Genomic DNA, 23,003 nt, shown 5'->3' on the forward strand with positions numbered 1-23,003 from the left:
CTGCAAACATCTCAGGATTTACACAAAAGGAGTTTTTCTTTTATAGGGAGAAGAAAACAAAGCTAGCAAGAACAGAGTGTGGGGACATAGTGAACAGAAGTGGCATCATGGGACAACACATCAGAGAAAGTTCTATCCTGAGGCCAGCCCTTTCTGTGGAAGGCCTATTAAAGAGCAGCTCTATGCTGGCTCAGGATGAGGGTATGTTGAAGTTGGGGGTCTGAAGGAGGAAGAGAATCTTATACAAATTATGGCTACTAAGCATTTTGTTCTGGTTGATCAGTGAGGATAGCAGTGTAGCTAATCCTTTATGAAGCAAATATAGGAATTTGTAGGGTCTGCACCTGGCCTCGTCATATGTAAACCAAGGAGAATCCATGAGTTTTATCTAAGTTATAAGGGGCAGGGTGGATTTTTACAGTAAGCTGTTACCTGGAACAATAAAAGAGAGGGGGAATTTCTTAAATTTTGCTGTTTTCTAGGATAATAGGGCTTGGGTGAAGTTCAACATTATCAGTGCTGTGGGAATAAAAAGAAAAAAAAAACAGTGAGGACTCTTGATGAGTGAGGTGTTCATGAGAGGAGTTTCATTTAGTCAGGATGTGAAGATTTTGAAGAAAGATTACACTAATAATAATAGCAGCTTTCTGAGTGCCAGGCTGTATTCCAAACAGCTTACATCTGTTAACTCATTTAAATAATCTTCACAACCATCCAATGATACAGGTACAATTATTCCCCCATTTTATAGACAAGGAATTTAAACTCCTCAGAGGGTAAGTAGCTTTGTCACACAGCTAGTAAGATGTACAGCTGGGGCTGGGAGGCATAAAGCCCATGTCTCCAAGTAGCTGGCCCAACCTCTTTTCATTCCTTCAAACTGTTCCTTTAACCCAGAGAGAGAGAGAGAGGGCTTAAAACTGCTGAAACAAGGGAGAGGGGACATACAGTGAATTTCTACTTTCCAAAAATAATTGACTCAACAAATACACATAAGAGAAATTGTGGGACACAGAAGAAAGAAGAACATAGAAAACTTGAAAAAAAAAATCTGAGTTCAGTTGTGGTGCACTGGCAATAGCAGCAGCCAGGGGAACTGTGTAAAAGAAAATGACAGCTAATAGGGAAAGTTCTGGATGCAGAGAGTAAGAACCAAAAAACTCAACCAGTCAGGGCAGAAGGGAAGCCCACTGCTTTGTGTGCTTTCTTTTTGTGTGGGAATGGGTCACCTTAATATTGTCATCTTTGTAGGCCCAGGTTTCCAGGTTTCATTCTGCCATGAATGAAAGTATGGCAGTCCTTAAGGTATGAGCAGTAGGTGGAAAATGCCTGTCACTTTAGTCTTTAAGAACATCTTTGAGTTATACTCAGCCATCCCCACTAGTACAATTTACCCTTCTAGAGCTAAGGACAGTTGCTGAATCCAACAGGCTTTCAACTCACCTTCCCTTAATCAGCTATGTTTACATTTATTTCTACTGTTCATAACCACCATTGTTTTTCCTAATAATTACCTTGTGATTCAGTACATTCAGTGCAATGAGCCAGAGTAGAGTGTACATAATACATGGTTGAAATTTTTACAGAAAATATTGTTACCCATTTAACATGTAAAGAATTGAAGTTCAGCTAGACAGCATAGTTTATGTAGCAATGCTGATTGCTACAGCCAACAGAGATTTTATTGGAAATGTAATGTGATAATAAAAGCAGTTAACCTCCCTTGAGTCCATTCTGTACCTCTGTACCAATGGTAAGCACATTCACATCCTTACCTCTTTCCATCTTCCCAGGAACATATTAGTGGGGGATGATATGGTTTCTACTTTATGGGTGAACAAACTGAAGTTAACAGAATTTAATAACTATGCCCAAGAGTTTGTACTAAATCCTTAAAGCCCAGTTTTGAACCCAGACCTCCTTAATTTTAAAAATCTCCTGTCTTGCTAATTTTGGATAAGGAAGATGTGGTTCATATACACTATGGAGTATGATGCCTCCATCAGAAAGGACAAATACCCAACTTTTGTAGCAACATGGACGGGACTGGAAGAGATTATGCTGAGTGAAATAAGTCAAGCAGAGAGAGTCAGTTATCACATGGTTTCACTTATTTGTGGAGCATAACAAATAGCATGGAGGACAAGGGAAGATGGAGAGGAGAAGGGAGTTGGGGGAAATTGGAAGGGGAGGTGAACCATGAGAGACTATGGACTCTGAAAAACAATCTGAGGGTTTTGAAGGGGCGGGGGGTGGGAGGTTGGGGTACCAGGTGGTGGGTATTATAGAGGGCACGGATTGCATGGAGCACTGGGTGTGGTGCAAAAATAATGAATACTGTTATGCTGAAAAAATAAAAAAAAAATTTTAATTAAAAAAAAATCTCCTAAAACTTTCCACTCTGAATCAATCACTCACATTTTCAAGGCTGATCAATAACAGCTCTGCTACCTAATAGCAATGTGACCTTGGGTAAATTATTTAACTACACTGTGACTTTGTTGATTAATCTGAAAAGTGAGGGCAATCCTATCTTTATCATAGGATCATTGTGAAGATTAAATCAATTAATATGTGTTGGGTATTTAAAAGACCTACTTAGCCACTATTTTTATATGTTAGCTGTAGTTATTGAACATAATAATTGAGATGATAGTGAAACCATGCTCTCTTTCTTAAAAACTCAAAATGAATAGCCAAACTCACTATCTCAGTATGACTTTTTGTGCTCCAGCATTAAGACTGATCATATATATGTATATATTCTTTGCACCACCGTACTCTTCTAGCAGTTTAATCTAAATAAAACAACAGAGAAAAATAAAACTGCAGAGAACTAGGAGCATTAATTTACTCAAAATTGAATTCACATGTAGTTTTGTAAAACATCAATTGGGAAAACTCTTTTGTGTCTATCTTTAAACTTCTCTGAACTCCTAAAATAAAAATTGTATTTGATATAAAAGGATAGGATGGCATCTTTGACAACTGGGTTTTGGGAAACTTAAAAAAAAATAGGATTAAAAGAGTCAACATAATATTGAAGAGGAAGAACAAAACTAAAGGACTGATAATACAGGACTTCGATACTTATTATAAACTACAGTAATTAATACATTGTGGTATTGGTAAAAGAAAAGACAAATAGAAGAATAGAACAGAATAGAGATCCCAGAAATAAACCCAGATAGATAGAGTCAACTGATCTTTGACAAAGGAACAAAAACAATACAATGGAATAAAGTTAGTCCTTTCAACAGATGCTCCAAGAACAACTAGACATCCACAGGCAAAGATAAATCTAGACACAGGCCTTAAATCCTTCACAAAAATTAACTTAAAAAGTATCACAAGATCAGGTTGTGATCCCAGGATCCTGGGCTTCTCTCTCCCTTTGCTGGTGTTCTCACATGCACTCTCTCTCTAAAATGAATAAATAAACAATCTTAAAAAAAAAAAAAAAGTATCACAAGAACATATGTAAATTTTAAAACTGTAAAAATCCTAGAGGATAACATTAGAGAAAATCTAGATGACCTTGGATTTGGTGATGACCTTTCAGCTAAACACCAGAGGTATGATCCATGAAAAGAAAGAATTTATAAGCTAGACATCATTAAAATAAAATTTCTCCTCTCAGAAGAATAATGTTAAGAGAATAAGAAGACAAATCACAAACCAGGGAAAATATTTGCAAAAGACATATCTAATAAAGAAATGTTATCCTAAATATACAAAGAACTCCTTAAATTCAACAATAAGAAGATAAACAACCTGGTTAAAAATGGACCCAAGATTTTAATAGACACTTTACTAGAGAAGATGTACAGATGACAAATAAGCATATGAAAAGACATACCACCTAAAAGTCATCAAGGAAATTCAAATTAAAAAGGACAGTGAAATACCACTACATAGTTATCAGAATGGCCAAAATCCAGAACACTAACATCAAGTGCTGGCAAGGGTATGGAGGCACTAGAACTTTCATTGATTGCTGCTAGGATCGGGTGCAAAATGGTAGAGCTACTTTGGAAGACAACTGAAGGTTTCTTTTTCTTTCTTTCTTTCTTTTTTAATTATGTTCAATTAGCCACTGTATAGTACATAGTTTTTTGATGTAGTGTTCAGTGATTCATTAGTTAAGTATAACACCCAATCGTCACCATAGCATGTTCCCTCCTTGATATCCATCACCCTGGAACCCCCTTCGCTTATCCCCCTCCACTTTGAAACCCACAGATTATTTCCCACAGTTCATAGTCTCTCATGTTTCACCTCCCTCTATGATTTCCCCCTTTTTGGATTTCCTTCCCTTCCCCTATGATTCTCCATGCTATTGCTTATGTTGCACATGTGAGTGGAACCATATGATAGTTGTCTTTCTCTGCTTTACTTCACTTAACATAATACCTTCCAGTTCCATCCATGTTGATGCAAATGGTGGGTATTCATCATTTCTGATGTCTGAGTAATATTCCATTGTATATATGTACCACATCTTTATCCATTCATCTGTTGAAGGTCATTTCAACTCCTTCCACAATTTGGCTATTATGGACATTGCTGCTATGAACATTGGGGTACATGTGCCCCTTCTTTTCACTACATCTGTATCTTTAGGATAAATACCTAGTAGCGATGGTTTCTTAAAAAACTAAACATATTCTTATCATATGATCCAGCAATTGTTCTCCTTGGTATTTACCCAGAGGAGTTGAAAACTTTTGTCCATATAAAAACCTACACACAGATACACACAGATCTTATACCAGCCTTATTCATAATTGCCAAAAATCAGAAACAACCAAGACATCCTTCAGTAGATGAATGCATAAATAAACTGTGGTACAATCAGACAATGGAATATTACTCAGTTCTAGAAAGAAATGAGCTATCAAGCCACAAAAAGACATGGAGGAAAATTAAGTGCATATTAGTAAGTGAAAGAAGCCAGTCTGAAAAGGATACATACTGTATGATTCCATCTATATGACACTTCAGAAAAAGCAAACTATGGAGACAGAGAAAAAAACAGTAGTTGCCAGGATTAAGGGTGGGAGAATGAGATGAATAAACAGAGCACAGGAGTTTTAGGGCAGTGAATACACTTTGTACAATTCTATGTCATATATTTGTCCAAACTCAGAATGTATAACACTGAGTAAACCCTAAAATCACTATGGACTTCGGGTGATTGTGATGTGTCAATGTAGATTTATCATCCATATGAAGTGTGCAACTCTTGTGGGGGATGTTGATGATGGGGGGATCCGTACATATGGGGGAGGAGGAAGATATAAGAAATCTCTGTATCTTCCCCTCAGTTTCATTGTGAACTTTAAACTGCTCTTTAAAAAATAATCTTTTATAATGAAATAAGTAAAGAATTTGCATATCATTGCCCTTGTAGGAAGAATCAGGATCACTAAAATGTAAGAAACATTTCCTCATATTTCCCATTTGTATGGAACATGGAGATATTATCACTGCCTTGATTCACTTGCTCCCTATGGGGTGGTTGGGCTCCATGAAGCCTGAATAGAGCCTGAGTTTTCCTGTCTAAAATATAAGTTGATAAGTGTGAACTGGTATTAGAGATCCAACAGGTCACAAAAGAAGTAATAGGGAAAGGACTAAGGTACAAAAACAAGGCTCCTTCCTAGAAATTCAAATCTAGTTTGAAGTAAAAGTTATTGAAGTTTGGGGTACATCTGAGTATTGGTAGTAGTGCTCACTTGCCTCAGCACAGGGCTCTTAGAGTTTGTGACAACTTTATGCTCTCGAAAGTATGTGTGTGTAAATGATTCAGGCTGAGTTTAAAGGTTTGCAACAGGGATTGCATAAGATATTGTGAAAATTGTATGGAAAATGATTTTAAATATTATTTTATTTCATTTTGTTCTGAGTTCAGTTCAAGTATAGAAATCTTCATAGTTATAAAGGTCTATAGTGAAACCATTCTATCACTGTTCAGAACTGATTAGTCTGTTCTACACACACATACACTCCCGTCTCATTTGTCCATCAACAAGTCCTCAGTTATCCAATGACACTTTGATAAATACACATGAATACACATACAGACTCATATTCATGCACTCACAATCCCAAACATAAGCCTTATTGTTTTAAATTATTTTACTTCTCAGAATGATGAAGATCATGCAACAGGTAGCCTGGCAGATGTTCTAATGCTCAGATTTTGATCTCCATCAGTAAGAAACATATCTCAGAGAATTAAACATTTTAAAATCTAAAGGATTAAACTAAATTCATTTAGGAGCTCCACTATGTCCTCTGTGTAGCTATGAATTTTGTCTCTTGTTGCCTTGAAGCTGAGCATAAAAGAGCAAATAGTGTCCTCTCTCCAGTCCAAAGAGACTAGAAAAACGATCACACAACTACTAATTTTTGCTTTTTTGAAAAGAAAATATTTCCATTCTTGAACAGAAAATGAGTAAAAATAATCTAAGACTCTTTAACGACTACACTAATGTCTTCTGTATTTCTGAAACAAAGAAATAGCTAAGATACAATTTATACAACCTCAGGCCTGAAGAACTGTGTCCTGTGTGCTAAGATCAGGGCATCTTTCTGCTGCCACCTCTCCTGTCTCAAAACTATTCTCCATATTGTGAAAAACAGATGCTTAAAAACCTTCAGTAACTCACTCCACATTACTCAAAGGATAAACCCAAATCTTTAGTTGGTTTGTCAACCCATCAATCATTAGTCCTCACTCACCTCACACCCCTCCCTCCCATCATCCATCTGTTTGTTGCATGCTTCTTTATCATCCAGCCAAACTAAGTTTTCTCGATTATATACCTAGGAGTATTCCTTCTGCCCAGATCACTGTCTACCCTCACCATAGACATTCACTTAATTAACTCCAGTGCATTCTTCAGGTCTAATGTATACCTTCCAGATGAAGTCTTTATTTAGTCCTCAAAATAATTGGCTCCCCTTTTTGTGTTCTCATGGTGTCAAGGCACGTCTGTTTCATAAGCTTTTATAGTCATATATTTAAAGTAGTGTGTCTCAGATGTTCAGTGTGCATACGAATTAAAAGGAGATCTTGTAAAAATGCCAATTCTGAGTCATGGTTAAGCCAATGGTGCAGTCCCCAGAGCACATACCGAGTAGCAAGGACATAGAGTCTGTGTGCCTATATGGACCTGAGGACAGGATCCTCAGAGCCTGACACACAGCAGGCCCTGAATTCACAGCCACTGAATGAATTTCAAATGTGATAGAATCTTGACAATATAACATTTTCTTTTTAAAATACAAGCAGTGCTTACAAATAACCATTTGAGAAGAACTTTGTTAACTTCCTTCCCTCCTTCTGTATCTTGGTATTTCCATCTGTTCTTTCTGTCTCTTTGCCTCAAAGTTCACTGGTATCTGGAATTTCTACCCAATCCCTTCCTTTTCCTCTATTCCTTTTACACCCTGGAGGCATTTTCAATGATAGCACTTCTGAAAATAAAAAGCAAAGGAAGCCAGGGAAGAGAGATGAAGAAAAATGAACCTCTGTTCTCTTCTTCAGATATCAGTTTAGTTACTTTGTTGTTTCTCCAAATCTAACCTCCTTGGACCTAATCAGACTATTTATCAAAGAATCCCAAACATATACCTAGACCCCACTTTAGTGTTATAATGCTCAAAACTGTTGTCTGTATGTTCCTCAGAAATGGAAATGAACCTTGTATCAGCCATTTATTTACACTTTGTCTTTTAGCATCTAAGTAAATATTTGACTGTGTTTTAAGTCATATCTTTAAGTGCATACTTATCTAGGGCTTGAGGGAGATACACACTTAGTCATTTTGTTTCAAATATTTTCAGTTGGATATATTGTGAACATGGAATAATGAAAATACCACAAGCTCCCTGTCATCCCCTTACCACCCATATGTTCAACCCTATCTCAAACACGAAAAGTAAGCAATGTTGAGAGCAGTCACTGTAGCAAAAGAGGAAAGCAGTGAGAACATTTTATGAGTTATTAATTCTCCTACCAGGTGGATAGTCTTTTGGGAGTACAGGCCCTTCTCCATTAGGAATAGATATGTTTTCAAGCAGACAAAAACCAACAAGAAAAACATTGTGTTTTGGAGATACTGTGTACTCAGAAACCTCAGACATCTGTGGTTTTAGGAAACCACAGATAGACTTTTCTACTAGGACATAATCTGGATTTCTATATAAAATTTAAGGTATGACTTACAGAGTTCTCACTCGCTCTCTCGCTCTGTATGTGTGTGTGTGTGTATAAGATATAGTGTATATCTATATATTAAGTAAAATGTGTATTTGTATATATATCTAATTCATACCTTACATGTTTGCATTTCATGTATATATGCATCTGTATATACTCTATATTTTCATTTCTTCACAACTAAGGCTTGAAAGAGATCAGAAGAGAAACTCTTGGTAAATGCGTAGATTTGTTCACTAACAAGATGTTAGACATAAATTTCTAATAAAAATGCCTTCCCCGAATATAAAGAAAATAGAACAATTATACTAGGGTATGAATTCTAGCAAATTAAAAGAAATATCTGCATGATCTATGTTTCTAATTATCTGACAGAGTGCTATTAATAACTTTTCTGGAAGCCACAAACACAGCAGTAGCACATAATTATGATGCAGTCTTAAAATATAACACAATGTTGCGACAACATGGATGGAACTAGAGCGTATCATGCTTAGCGAAATAAGTCAAGCAGAGAAAGACAACTATCATATGATCTCCCTGATATGAGGAAGTGGTGATGCAACATGGGGGCTTAAGTGGGTAGGAGAAGAATCAATGAAACAAGATGGGATTGGGAGGGAGACAAACCATAAGTGACTCTTAATCTCACAAAACAAACTGAGGGTTGCTGGGGGGAGGGGGTTAGGGAGAAGGGGGTGGGATTATGGACATTGGGGAGGGTATGTGCTTTGGTGAGTGCTGTGAAGTGTGTAAACCTGGTGATTCACAGACCTGTACCCCTGGGGATAAAAATATATGTTTATAAAAAATAAAAAATTAATTTAAAAAAAAAGAAAAATAAAATAAAATCTTTAAAATGTGTAAAAAAAAAATATATAACACAATGCACTTTTTCTATGGCCTTCAAGATCACATTGGCAGCAGAGCCTACCATAATGAACTGTCCTGTAGCCTTGGGATGCTGTTTTCAGCAATTTTGCATTTGAGTATTCAGATTTTACAGTGTGTGAAGTCTGACTTGAATGTACTTCTCCACAGTAACTTCAAAATATTCACATTTTGCTCTTCTCAATTTAAGGCCATATTAATTTTTAAAAAGCATATAGATTATTGCAAATAAATAGCTATTATGAGCTAAAAACTAAATACAATCCCATGAGCCTTCAAGATATGCTAATGATTATTTTGTCCAGTAGATTTAATTTTGCTGCAGCACACACATAAAAGAAAAGGTACTTCACACTTCCCATGGTTCTCAGTGGTAAAGATATTAAAGATATCAGCCCATAATTATCAGCACACAATTATTCACTTATCTACTTGCAATCAAGAAAATATCATTCCTTGTCTTTTGGTACTTTGTTTCACATCAGGTAAGCATATGTCAAAAGCATTAATAAAATTATAAATTACATATTTGATTATTCAATAGAAAATCTCTTAAACACTCTCAAATTCTCCGCAATTTTCTTTCTTTTACAAATGCTACACCCCTTTTTCTATTTTTATCTTAATTAAAAAGAGTAGTTGGGACATGTGGGTGGCTCAGTCAGTTAAGCATCTGACTTGATTTCAGCTCAGGTCATGATCTCAGGGCCATGAGATCAAGTCCCAAGTCAGGCTCCCTGCTCAATATGGAGCCTGTCTGAGATTCTCTCTCCCTTTACCTCTGCACCACCCTCCTCATCCCACCGCTTAAAATAAGTCTCATCTTCTGTTTTGGTGGAGTTGAGTTCTGTCTCTCTCCACTGATGCAATTGCCTTTCATAAACTCTTCCTTGCCTGTTTAATTCTGTCTGGGACAGGTTTTCTAGGAAATTATTTAGACCTCAAGCTTATGGGAAAGGAATCTGGATCAATGTAAATACATTTTTTAAAGATTTTAATGAATATTCTAAGACATAGAAATACCTTATTTACCTGCAATACTAGGCCTTAACTTTTTAAGCCATACTGCAGTTTTTGCCTACTTTTGTCATATATGGTAAAAATATTCATAAAATATCATAAGCCTTTCATTCTTTCTCAAAAAAAACTTCATTTCTCAAAGTGAAAATAGTTGTGTGTGTGTGTGTGTGAGATTAAGCAAAACTGTACATGTGGAAAATTAAAACACTAGAAACTATAGTTTAAAGCAAGATGTTCCCCATCCTCTTTAAAAAGGATCAGATTTTAATCACCACCTCCCCCCATGAGATTTTAAAACCATGGATATGTAGTATATCTGTTTATATATGGTGGCTTTTGGAATAACATAAACTATTGTAATAGCCAGGATTTGTTTGACCCTCAGGAACTAATTTCTGCACTCATGGAATGATAGTGCCCACTGAAACTAAATAGATTAAAGCACAAAATAAAAATCACCTAAAATCCCACACCACAGAGGTGACTATTATTTACATTTAGACAAATATCCTTTCATATATCTTGCTAACAATATTTTATATGCTTTCTTTTATCCATTCATATACTTTAATAACATAATATGGGCATATTTCCATATTAATATAAATAGACATCATTCTTTTTATTAAGTATATACCTTAATTTCTTTAATTAATTAATTCAATTTCCTGTAATATAACTTCTTTTTCTATTTTGTATTTTAAATAATGCTATGATGAATATCCTGTCATTTCATATTTGCACATTTGATGTGATTTTTTGTAGAAAATTTCATATGATAACTTTATGTAGAAAAATATAAATACAAGGCAAACAAAACACACACATGGTACCAGGATGCCTAAATCAACCAAACTACTATGAAAGTGTGTAAAGATAACTTATCCTTATAATGTATCCTAGCTTTACAGCATTCCTTTAATTTGGGCATAATAAATTAGATGGTTGCAGAAAATAAGACTAGAATTATATGTAGAACTTGCATTATATATATCATAAGGAAATAGTAGATAAATGCTTTATATTTAAAGACAGAATAGATTGTCTTGCTCATATAGTAAACTATTGTTATACCACTCCTCCTTCCAAAAAAATTACCCCAAATTGTTATTTGGGTCAGGGAACACATCTATCTATAACATTTATTTGTAAAAATTCAGACTTTGTTTCTCTCCATATGTAAATGTATGAAAATAGGCTGTCTATCATGTAAGGTAAGTAATTGAATTTCTAATTTTCTAAGCTCACAGTTTTATGTGTACACATATCTTCCATTTGCCAGTTTTAAACTTAATTATATACTTCCATTTTGTAAAATTAAAATAACACTTGGGGAAGACATAAGCTACAGAATGCAAATGGGGAGTTCTTTTGTGCTTTTCTTGTGTAGTGTTTTTCTCACTTTTCACCTTGTTATCTACAAAACATGGAAGTGCCTGATGTGATATCATTAGAAATAATTTCTTGAAGTATAATTTCTGGATAAAAAGTCATGTCTATTTAATTTTTTAAATAAGATTTCCAAACTGTTTTTCAAAAAATCTTTACCAATTTATATTCCTTCATATTTTGCATGAGGAAACCTATTTACAATACTGAGTATTACCATTTGTTTTTTAATCTTGGAAAGATTTATGAAGACAAAGTGAACCCCCAGTATTCTTAATAACTAATTGAATTGAGTTTTTCAGTGAGAATATTGACTATCTGTATTTTTAAAAGATGCATTTATTTATTTGAGAGAGAGAGAGAGAAATAGGGAGGAGAGGGGCAGAGGGAGAAGGGGAGGGAGGAGAGAAACAGACGCCCCACTGAGCAGGGAGCCTGATGCAGGGCTTCATCTCATGACTGTGAGATCATGACCCGAGCTGAAACCAAGAGTCAGACACTCAACCAACTGAGCCACCCAGGCGCCCCAACTGTAGTACTGAAGAGATTTCCCTGATCTTGTAACATCCAGCAGGTTTTTATTTTCTTTTTCATTCCTTATTAAACATATCACCCAGGATATGATCACCATTTGTAATAATTTAAATATTTGTAATTTTTATTACATTTTTAATAATGTAATAGTATTTTTACAGTGGTGATTGTGGAAACTCTGTAGGGCTCTGTGCCCTTTCATTTCACAAATGATTCTGCTTCCTTCTATATTTAGTCTTATGTATATATGAAGTCTATGATGACCGTAGATACATTAATGTATGTGAGTTTATTTTTCATATGTGTTATGATTCTTAAAATATATTTTATAATAATTTTATGCAGAGGTGTTCAGAAAATGGTATTTAAAGTAATTGCATATCTTTCATTATCACAAGTAAGATTTTTTTTTTTATATTTAAGGAGAACTCAAACATTCTAATGTATTTTTTCATACTGAAACTTAGAGATTTCTCAATTCCTTTCACTCCCTAATCACTTTTATTCTGTAGACTTTGAACTGACATACTTAATTTTTTCACTGTTATCTCTATTAATATGTACATTCCTGTGGTTCTAGTTAGGCTCCTTTAAATTATTTTTAGGGGCTGGTCATGTGAAGCAGTACCTATTTTCATAGTGGGTACATTTTTTTGTGCCAACTATTACCCATTTCTCCAAATTTACTCATGACAGTTACTGATACAGTTTAATTCTCTGCTCATATAAATTCTGATGTTTCCCCAACATTTTGTATATAATATTCCATATCTGGAAAGAAAGATGGAAGTCAATAATTGTCCTCTGGTTTTAATGACTTTTTTTTTGAGAATTATCTTTGTAATACGATGGTATTTCATTAAACCTTACAGGGAGTGGAGTACTGCTGTGTGCTACACCATAGATAAACCTTAAAAACATGCCAAGTGAAAAAAGGAATTCATGAAAGACCAGCTGTTGAATGATGCCACTAATATGAAATATCCAGAATTGGCAAATCCATAGAGACAGAAAATTGGTTAGTGGTTGCCAGGAAATGGTGGGTAGGGGAAGATTTGAGAGATACTCATTAATTATTATTTTAATTTATATGTTGGGTCCATGAATGCATTTGAACTTTTACTCAGAATCACATAACATAAAATTCACTATTTTAACCAGATTATAGTATAATTTAGTGGATTTTAGTATACATTAGTCCCCCTCTTATCCATCGGGGATACATTCCAATATACTACATGGATATATAAAACTGTGGATAATACCAAACCTTATATATACTGTTTCTTCCTATAAATACATATCTTTGATAAAGTTTAATTTATAATGGAGGCACATCATAAGACTAACAATAATAATAGGAAAAATATAATAATAATACACTGTAATAAAGGAATGTGTATCATCTCTCAAAATATACTGTAGTCACACTTCATCTTGTGATGATGTGAGATAATGAAATGCCTACGTGAGGAGTTGAAGTGAGGTGGTTGATATAAGCACTGTGATGTAGCATTGTTCTACTAGTGACCTTCTGACAATATGTCAAGAAAATCAACTGCTTCCAGAACACACATGACCAGGGGTAACTGAGAATGTGGGTAAAAGAGACCCCCAAAAATCAAACTGCAGAGAAGAGGTTGGGAGAAGGAAATGACTATATTCACAATGTCATGCAAATATAATCATTGTCAAATTCCAGAACATATCCATTACTCCAAAAATAAACCCTATACCTCCCAATTCCATCCTACTCTTATTTTCTGCCAATCACTAGTCTACTTCCTGCCTGATGGATTTGTCTATTCAAATAGAATCATACAAGAGGTGGTCTTTTGTGACTGCCTTCTTTCACTTAGCATGTTTTTTTAACTTATTTTTTTATTAACATATAATGTGTTATTTGCCCCAAGGGTACGGGTCTGTGAATCATCAGGCTTACGCATTTGACAGCACTCACTATAACACATACCCTCCCCAGGGTCCCTAACCCGGCCACCCTATTCCTACCCATCCCACCCCCAGCAACTCTCAGTTTGTTTTGTGAGATTAACAGTCTCTTCTGGTTTGTCTCCTTCCTGATCCTATCTTGTTTCATTTTTTCATTCCCTACTCCCCAAACCCCCCACTTTTCCTCTCAAATTCCTCATATCAGAGAGATCATATGATAGTCGTCTTTCTCTGATTGACTTACTTCAGTCAGCGTAATACCCTCTAGTTCCATCCACATCATTGTAAATGGCAAGACTTCGTTTCTATTGATTGCTGCATAGTATTATTCCATTGTATATATAGCACATCTTCTTTTTCCATTCATCTGTTGAGGGACATCTAGATTCTTTCAATAGTATGTCTATTGTAGACATTGCTCCATAAATGTTTGAGTGCACATGCCCCTTTGGGTCACTACATTTATATCTTTAGGGTAAACACCCAGTAGTGCAATTGCTAGGTCTTAGGGTAGCTTTAATTTCAACCTTTTGAGGAACCTCCATGCTGTTTTTTAGAGTGGTGGTTGCTCCAGCTTGCATTCCCACCAACAGTGTAGGAAGGCTCCCCTTTTTCCACATCCTTGCCAACATCTGTCGTGTCCTGACTTGTTAATTTTAGCCATTCTGACTGGTGTGAGGTGGTATCTCATTGTGGTTTTGATCTATATTTCCCTGATGCCAAGGGATGTGGAGCACTTTCTCATGTGTCTGTTGGCCATCTTGATGCCTTCTTTGCATAAATGTCTGTTCATGTTCTCTGCCCATTTCTTTATTGGATTATTTGTTCTTTGGGTGTTGAGTTTGATAAGTTTCTTATAGATTTTGGATACTAGCCCTTTATCTGATATGTAATTTGCAAATATCATCTCCCATTCTGTCAGTTGTCTTTTGGTTTTGCTGACTGATTCCTTTGCTGGGCAAAAGCTTTTGATCTTGATGAAATCCCAATAGTTCATTTTTGCCCTTGCTTTGGAAATGTTTCTAGAAATAAGTTGTCATAGCTTATTGAAGTGAAAGAGGTTGTTGCCTGTGTTCCCCTCAAGGATTTTGATGGATTCCTTTCTCACATTGAGGTCTTTCATCCATTCTGAGTCTATTTTTGTGTGTGGTATAAGGAAATGGTCCAGTTTCATTTTTTCTGCTTGTGACTGCCCAATTCTCCCAACAAAATTTATTGAAGAGACTGTCTTTTTTCCACTGGACATTCTTTCCTGCTTTGTCAAAGATTAGTTGACCATAGAGTTGAGGGTCTATTTCTGGGCTCTCTATTCTGTTCCATTGATCTATGTGTCTGTTTTTGTGCCAATACCATACTGTCTTGATGATGACAACTTTGTAGTAGAGTGTGAAGTCTGGAAATGTTATGCCACCAACTTTGTCTTCCTTTTTCAACATTCCTCTGGCTATTCAAGGTCTTTTCTGGTTCCATATAAATTTTAGGATTATTTGATCCATTTCTTTGAAAAAAATTGATGGTATTTTCATAGAAATTGTATTAAACGTGTAGGTTGCTTTAGGTAGCATAACAATATTTGTTCTTCCAATCCAAGAGCATGCAACGTTTTTCCATTTTTTTGTGTCTTCCTCAATTTCTTTCATGAGTACTTTATAGTTTTCTGAGTACAGATCCTTTGCCTCTTTGGTTAGGTTTATTCCTAGGTATCCTGGGTGCAGTTGTAAATGGGAATAGCTCCTTAATTTGTTCTGTCTTGCTTCTTCTGTCTTGCTGTTGGTTTGTAGAAAGGCAACTGATTTCTGTGCATTGATTTTATAACCTGACACTTTAGTCAATTCCTGTATGAGTTCTAGCAGATTTTGAGTGGAGTCTTTTGGGTTTTCCACATAAAGTATCATATCATCTGCAAAGAGTGATAGTTTGACTTCTTCATTGCTGATTTGGATGCCTTTAATTTCTCTCTGTTGTTTTCATTGCTGAAGCTAGGACTTCTAGTACTATGTTGAATAGCAGTGGTGATAGTAGATATCCCTGCCATGTTCCTGACCTTAGAGGAAAAGCTCTCAGTTTTTCTCCATTGAGAATGATATTTGCTGTGGGTTTTTCATAGATGGATATGATGATATTGAAGTATGTACTTTCAATCCCTACACTTTGAAGGGTTTTGATCAAGGAAGGATGCTGTACTTTGCCAAATGCTTTTTCAGCATTTACTGAGAGTATCATATGGTTCTAGTTCTTTCTTTTACTAATGTATTGTATCACATTGATTGATTGGTGAATGTTGAACCAAACTTGCAGCCCAGGAATAAATCCCACTTGGTCATGGTGAATAATCCTTTTAATGTACCTTTGGATCGTATTGGCTAGTATTTTGTTGAGAATTTTTGCATCTGTATTCATCAAGGTTTATTGGTCTGTAATTGTCTTTTTTGATGGGGTCTTTGTCTTGGTTTTGGATCAAGGTAATGCTGGCCTCATAAAATGAGTTTGGAAGTTTCCTTCCATATCTCTTTTTTGGAACAGTGTTAGGAGAATAGGTATTAGTTCTTCTTTAAATGTTTGGTAGAATTCCCCTGGGAAGCCATCTGGCCTTGGGCTCTTGTTTGTTGGGAGATTTTTGATGACTGCTTCAATCTCCTTACTGGTTATGGGTCTGTCCATGTTTTCTATTTCTTCCTAGTTCAATTTTGGTAGTTTATAGTCTCTAGGAATGCTTTCATTTCTTCCAGATTGTCAAATTTGCTGGTGTATAGTTGCTCATAATATGTTCTTATATTTATATTTCTTTTGTGTTTTTTGTGATTTCTCCTCGTTCATTCATGATTTTATTAATTTGAGTCCTCTCTCTTTTCTTTTTGATAAGTCTGGCCAAGGGTTTATCAATATTATTTATTCTTTCAAAGAACCAGCTCCTAGTTTCGTTGATTTGTTCTACTATTCTTTTGGTTTCTATTTCATTGATTTCTGCTCTGATCTTTATTATTTCTCTTCTCCTGCTGGGTTCAGGCTTTCTTTGTTGTTCTTTCTTTAGCTCCTATAGGTGTAGGGTTAGGTTGTATACTTGAGATCTTTCTTGTTTCCTGAGAAAGGCTTATATCACTATAAACTTTCCTCTCAGGACTGCCTTTGCTGCTTCCCCCAGATTTTGAACAGTTGTGTTTTCATTTTTTTTTCCATGAATTTTTTCAAATCTTCTTTAATTTCTGGGTTGACCCATTCATTCTTTAGTAGGATACTCTTTAGCCTCCATGTATTTGAGTTTTTTACAACTTTTCTCCTGTGATTGAATTCTAGCTTCAGAGCATTGTGGTCTGAAAATATGCAGGGAATGATCCCAGTCTTTTGGTACTGGTTGAGACCTGATTTGTGACCCAGGATGTGATCTATTCTGGAGAATGTTCCATGTGCACTAGAGAAGAATGTGTATTCTGTTGCTTTGGGATGGAATATTCTGAATATATCTGTGATGTCCATCTGGCCCAGTGTGTCATTTAAGGCCTTTATTTCCTTGTTGATCTTTTGCTTTGATGATCTGTCCATTTCAGTGAGGGGGGTGTTAAAGTCCCCTACTATTATTCATTATTGTTGATGTGTTTTTTTGATTTTGTTATTAATTGGTTTATATAGTTGGCTGCTCTCATGTTAGGGGCCTGGATATTTAAAATTGTTAGATCTTCTTGTTGGAAAGCCCCTTTGAGTATGATATAGCGTCCTTCCTGATCTCTTATTTTTGTCTTTGGTGTAAAATGTAATTTATCTGATATAAAGATTGCCACCCCAGGTTTCTTTTGATGTCCATTAGCATGGTGAATTGTTTTCCACCCCATCAACTTAAATCTGGAGGGGTCTTTAAGTCTAAAATGAGTTTCTTCTAGACAGCATATTGATGGGTTTTGGTTTTTTAACCATTCTGATACACTGTGCCTTTTGATTGGGGCATTTATCCCATTTACATTCAGGGTAAGTATTGAAAGATATGCATTGAGTGCTATTGTATTGCCTTTAAGGTGACTGTTACTATATATTGTCACTGTTCCTTTCTGGTCTACTAGTTTGGGGCTCTCTCTTTGATTAGAGGACCCCTTTCAATATTTCCTGTAGGGCTGCTTTGGTGTTTATAAATTCTATTAATTTTTGATTATCCTGATATGAGGAAGTGGTGATGCAACATGGGGGCTTAAGTGGGTAGAAGAAGAATCAATGAAACAAGATGGAATTGGGAGGGAGACAAACCATAAGTGACTCTTAATATCCTGGAAACATTTTAAAACTCTCCTACTATTTTCAATGGTAGCCTAATTGGTATACTATTCCTGGATGTATAGTTTTCTCATTTAGTGTTCTAAATATATCATGCCAGTTTTTTCTGTCCTGCCAGGACTCTGTGGATAGGTCTTCTGCCAGTCTAATATTTCTACCATTGTATCTTAGAGACTCTTGTCCCGAGCTGCTTTTAGGATTTTCTGTTACTGAGACTTGTAAGTTTTATTATTAGATGATGGGGTGTGGAGCTGTTTTTATTGATTTTGAGGGGAGTTCTCTGTGACTCCCCTTTGCCATTTTAGGGAAATTCTCTACAATAATTCACACCGATATACCTTTTGTCCCCCTCTCTCTTTTTCTTCTGGAATCCCAATTATTCTAATATTGTTTCATCTTATGGTATTGCTTATCTCTCAAATTCTCCCCTCTTGGTCCAGTAGTTGTATGTCTCTCTTTTGCTCAGCTTCTTTATTCTCCATCATTGGGTTTTCTATGTCACTAATTCTCTCTTCTGCCTCATCTATCCTAGCAGTAAGAGCCTCCATTTTTTATTGCACCTCATTAATCACTTTTTTGATTTCAGCTTCATTAGATTTTAGTTATTTTATTTCTCCAGAAAGGGTTTCTATTTCTCCAGACAGGGTTTCTCTAATAGTTTCCATGCCTTTTTTGAGGCCACCTAGCACCTTGAGAATTGTCATTCTGACCTCCAGATCTGACATTTTACCAATATCCATATTAATTAGGTCCCTAGCCTTCAGTACTGCCTCTTGTTCTTTTTTGTGTGTGTGTTTGTGTGAGTTTTTCCACCTTGTCATTTTATCCAGATAAGAATATATGAACAAGGGAATAAAATACTAAAAAGGTGGCAAAGACCCCAGAAAAATGTACACTAACCAAATCAGAAGAGACCCCAAATCAATGGGAGAGGAAAGGGGATAAAAAGAAGTTTTAAAAGTTTAAAAAGTATACATATATATATATATATATATATATATATATATATATATATATATATATTAGGCTGGTGAACAGAACAGAGCTACCCACTTGATTTTGAGTGTATTTTGTTCTCTTAAAAGAAACTACCACCTAATATTTTTTAAATAAATATTTTATTTAGTTCAATGGATCTTTAAAAGTTTTTATTTAAATTCCACACTTATATATATACAAAAATAAGGGTAAATACAAAGAAGAAATGGAATATGACTGTAAGGATGTAAATTTTTTAAAAATTCTAAAAAAAGTAATTGATAAACTAAGTTGGTTGGAAAAAGAAAGAAAAGAAAGTGGAGAGAATTTTCTCAGGCTGGAGACTAGAACAAAGCCCTGTGCTGGATTTATGGTATATTTTGATCTATTAGAAGAAATTGTACCCCAAAAATTTTTTAGAAGAAAAAAACCCTTTTTGTATGCAAAAAGCAAAGTTAGATACAATGAAATATAAAATATGACTATAATAATGAAGGTTTAAAAAGATTTTGTTAGAAATTTATTGTTAAGATAAACTAGTTAAAAAACGTTAAAAGAGGAAAGAGGAGAATTTAGAAAAAAATAGAATAAGAAAAAATAAAATTAAAAAAAAAACTTAACTAACTTTGCAAGACTAAAGAATCATGGGGAGAAAGCCATGAATTCCAAGCTTTGCTTTCCCCTCCTCTGAAATTCTACTGTTCTCCTTGATTCAGTGAACTTGGTCTTTGCTGGATGTTCTTGATGATCTTCTGGTGAAGGGGCCTGTTGCAGTGTTTCTCAGATGTCTTTTCCCAAGGCAAAATTGTGCCACCTTTGCCAGGGGTTGGACTAAATAATCTGCTCAAGTTCACTCTCGGGAGCTTTTGTTCCCTGAACATTTTCTGTAGAGCTCTGGAGGACATGAATGTAAATGGCGGCCTCCCAATCTCTGGCCCAGAGGAGCCGGGAGCTTGGTGCCCCACTCCTCAGTGTGCCCTAGGATAAAGGCCGTCAGTCACTCCTGTCTCCCTGGTCTCCGGCGGTGCTCCAAGCTCACCCAGCCTGTGACCAAGCATTTCTGTCTCTGGCACACAGTCCCATTCAGTCTCCAAACCCAGCAGATCCCTGCTTCCAGAGAAGGAAGGTGAGTCTCCCTGGATCTGCCACTTGTGGGTTGTCTGCTCAAAGAGCAGTAGCCTGACTGTGCCATGGATCAGAGTTTAAGGTAACCCCAAGCTGAGAGCTCCCTCTTCAGCTCCGTCTCTGTAGCCAGCTTCCCCACTCTAATACCTGAGAGCTCTGCTACACTCAGACACCCACGATCCTTCTATGACCTCACGGGACCTGAGACCACACTGCCTCCATGAGGGCTCCACCTCTGCTTAGCCTCTGGAGTGATGATGTCCCTCAGTGGAGCAGATTTTTAAAAGTTCTGATTTTGTGCTCCATTGCTCCACTACTTACTGGGGGCCAGCCCCTCCCACCGTGGTCTATCTTCCCATCACTTTGGATTCACTTCTCTGTACCTTCCACCTTTCAGAAAGTGGTTGATTTTATGTTTCTAGAATTGCTGCTCTTTTTCTCTTTGATTTCCTGTTGGGATTGTAGGTGTTCGGAATGGTTTGTTAACTATCTAGCTGAACTCCTGCAACCTGATGTCATCTCTGTCTGTTACTCCTCCACCATCTTGACTCCTCCCTCTTATTATCTTTTTGATGTTTGCAGGATTTGTAGTAATTGTGATTTTTTCATTCTTAATATTAATAATGTCTGTCTTCTTTTGCATTTTTCAGTCTTGCTAGAGGTTTGACAGTTTTATTGCACTTTCCATAGAACACTGATTTTCTCAGTCACTTTTCTGTTTCAATTTCTTTGATATTTGTTTTTGTCTTTATTGTTTTCTTCATTCAGCTTGCTTCAGGTTTATTTTGGTATTTTTCTAGATTCTTCAGGCAGGAACTTATATTATGATTTGGGATTTCTCCTCTTTTCTAACATATGCATTTAATGCTTTCAGATTTCCTCTTAAAACTGGTTTGGCTTCATCCCATACATTTTTACAGGTTGTGTTTCCATTTTTATTTAGTCCAATGGATCTTTAAAAGTTTTTATTTAAATTCTAGTTATTTAACATATATCATGATATTAATTTCAGGTGTACAATATAGTGATTCAACACTTCCATACATCACTCTCTGTTCATCACAACAGTTGCACTCCTTAATACCCATCACCTATTTAACCCATACCCCTCTCTGCTTCAATGTATTTTTGATACTCATTGAGACTCTTTATTTGATCTATGGATTATTTAGTAGTGTATTGTGTAGTTTCCAAATGTTAAGAGATTTTCCTTTATCTTTCTGTTACTTGTTTTTAGGTTGTTTCCATGGTGGTCAGAGAACACACTTTGTATGACTTCAGTTCTTTTAAATTTGCCAGTGTTTGTCTTATGTTTCAAGATATGGTCAATATTGATATATGTCTATGGGAACTTAAAAAGAATAGGTTTTCTCCTGGCAATTCACAGACCTGTACCCCTGGGTCTAATAATACATTTTATGTTAATAAAAAATTTTAAAAATTTAAGAAAAAGAATAGGTTTTCTGATGCTCTGTGTGAATTATTCTATAGTTGATGAGTACATGCCATTGATTGATGATGCTCTACTAAGTCAGTAGATTTAAATATCTAGTTCTTGAAGAATATAACCCTATAGTTGGTTCTTAGTAAGGATTTGTTGGATTTCATAGACCTGCTGTACTAGTACACTTATTTCTGTCATCTGTTTTCATCTGCTAAAATTTCCAAGACAAAGGCAAATAGCTGAAAATGGCACCCTGCCATGGAATTTGACTAGGCAGGCTACAGTGACAATGCTGTATAACAACCCAAAAGCTCAGTTTGCCACACCAATTACTTATTTCATTGTCAGAGGTCTACAGCTTGGCTGTATTTTAACTGATCTTGTCTGTTCTTGCTTGAGCTTTACTGAATTATGCTGAATTCAAGGTTTTGGGATGGATTCAAGTTATTTCTTATATATTAATTTTGAGATCCATGCTGAAGGAACAGTAGCTCCCTAGAGTATATTATTTGCATGGCAAAGAGTGGAAGCTCCGGAGAACTGGCAGAAATCTGGACTACCTCTCAAAGGTTCAGCTAATAATAAGCACAGTGCCACTTTCATCCATCTTCTCTTGTCCAGAGGAAGTCACATCAATGACTAAAGCAATTGTGTTAAAAGGATATATTCCTCCTATTCCAGGAGAAAGCACCACAAAACCATAGAACAAAATATACAGATGAATAATCCTATTACAGTATGGGAGTGAAGAATTGGAAGCAATGCTCCAAAACACCTATGGCTTACTTTCTGAATCTGTATTATTTACTGTTTTACACAGGGATCAGAAAAATGAAAGCCCTTCACATGAAAATGTGGGGAATCTTTTTAAATTATTAGAGACATCCCCTTGACATACAATTAAGTCTTGCAGATTGTGTTTTGGAGAATTTGAATAAAATAGCTTTCGTAAACTAATGAGAAAGTACATCAGAGTATACTTCATACTACCTCAAAAGCAGTTTATTTTTATTTTTTTAAAGGCAGTTTATTTTTAAATACAGCCTATATTCTCTTATTCCTTTGGTTTGGACCTATAGGTAAGTATTTGGTTGGGAGGATTTTTGGAGAGAATCCTTTGTAAGCTTGCACCGCTAAGCTAGATACAATGACTTAAAATAGAGTTCATCTGTATCAGTTTGA

At 35.7% G+C, this 23,003-nt stretch overlaps 1 protein-coding gene and 2 non-coding genes across 3 annotated transcripts in view; 1 reads left to right on the forward strand and 2 right to left on the reverse strand.

Annotated features, from left to right (window-relative positions):
• IL1RAPL1 (interleukin 1 receptor accessory protein like 1) overlaps positions 1-23,003 on the forward strand; it is a 761,161-nt gene that overhangs the window by 165,145 nt on the left and 573,013 nt on the right. The gene's annotated exons all lie outside the window — the stretch shown is intronic.
• LOC131822404 (small nucleolar RNA U2-30) lies at positions 5,906-5,975 on the reverse strand. Its single transcript, XR_009350262.1, has one exon. It is a non-coding gene; the product is annotated as a small nucleolar RNA U2-30 (small nucleolar RNA).
• LOC131822405 (small nucleolar RNA U2-19) lies at positions 6,147-6,224 on the reverse strand. Its single transcript, XR_009350263.1, has one exon. It is a non-coding gene; the product is annotated as a small nucleolar RNA U2-19 (small nucleolar RNA).

Source organism: Mustela lutreola, chromosome X, assembly GCF_030435805.1.
Source record: "Mustela lutreola isolate mMusLut2 chromosome X, mMusLut2.pri, whole genome shotgun sequence".
NCBI lineage: Eukaryota > Metazoa > Chordata > Mammalia > Carnivora > Mustelidae > Mustela > Mustela lutreola.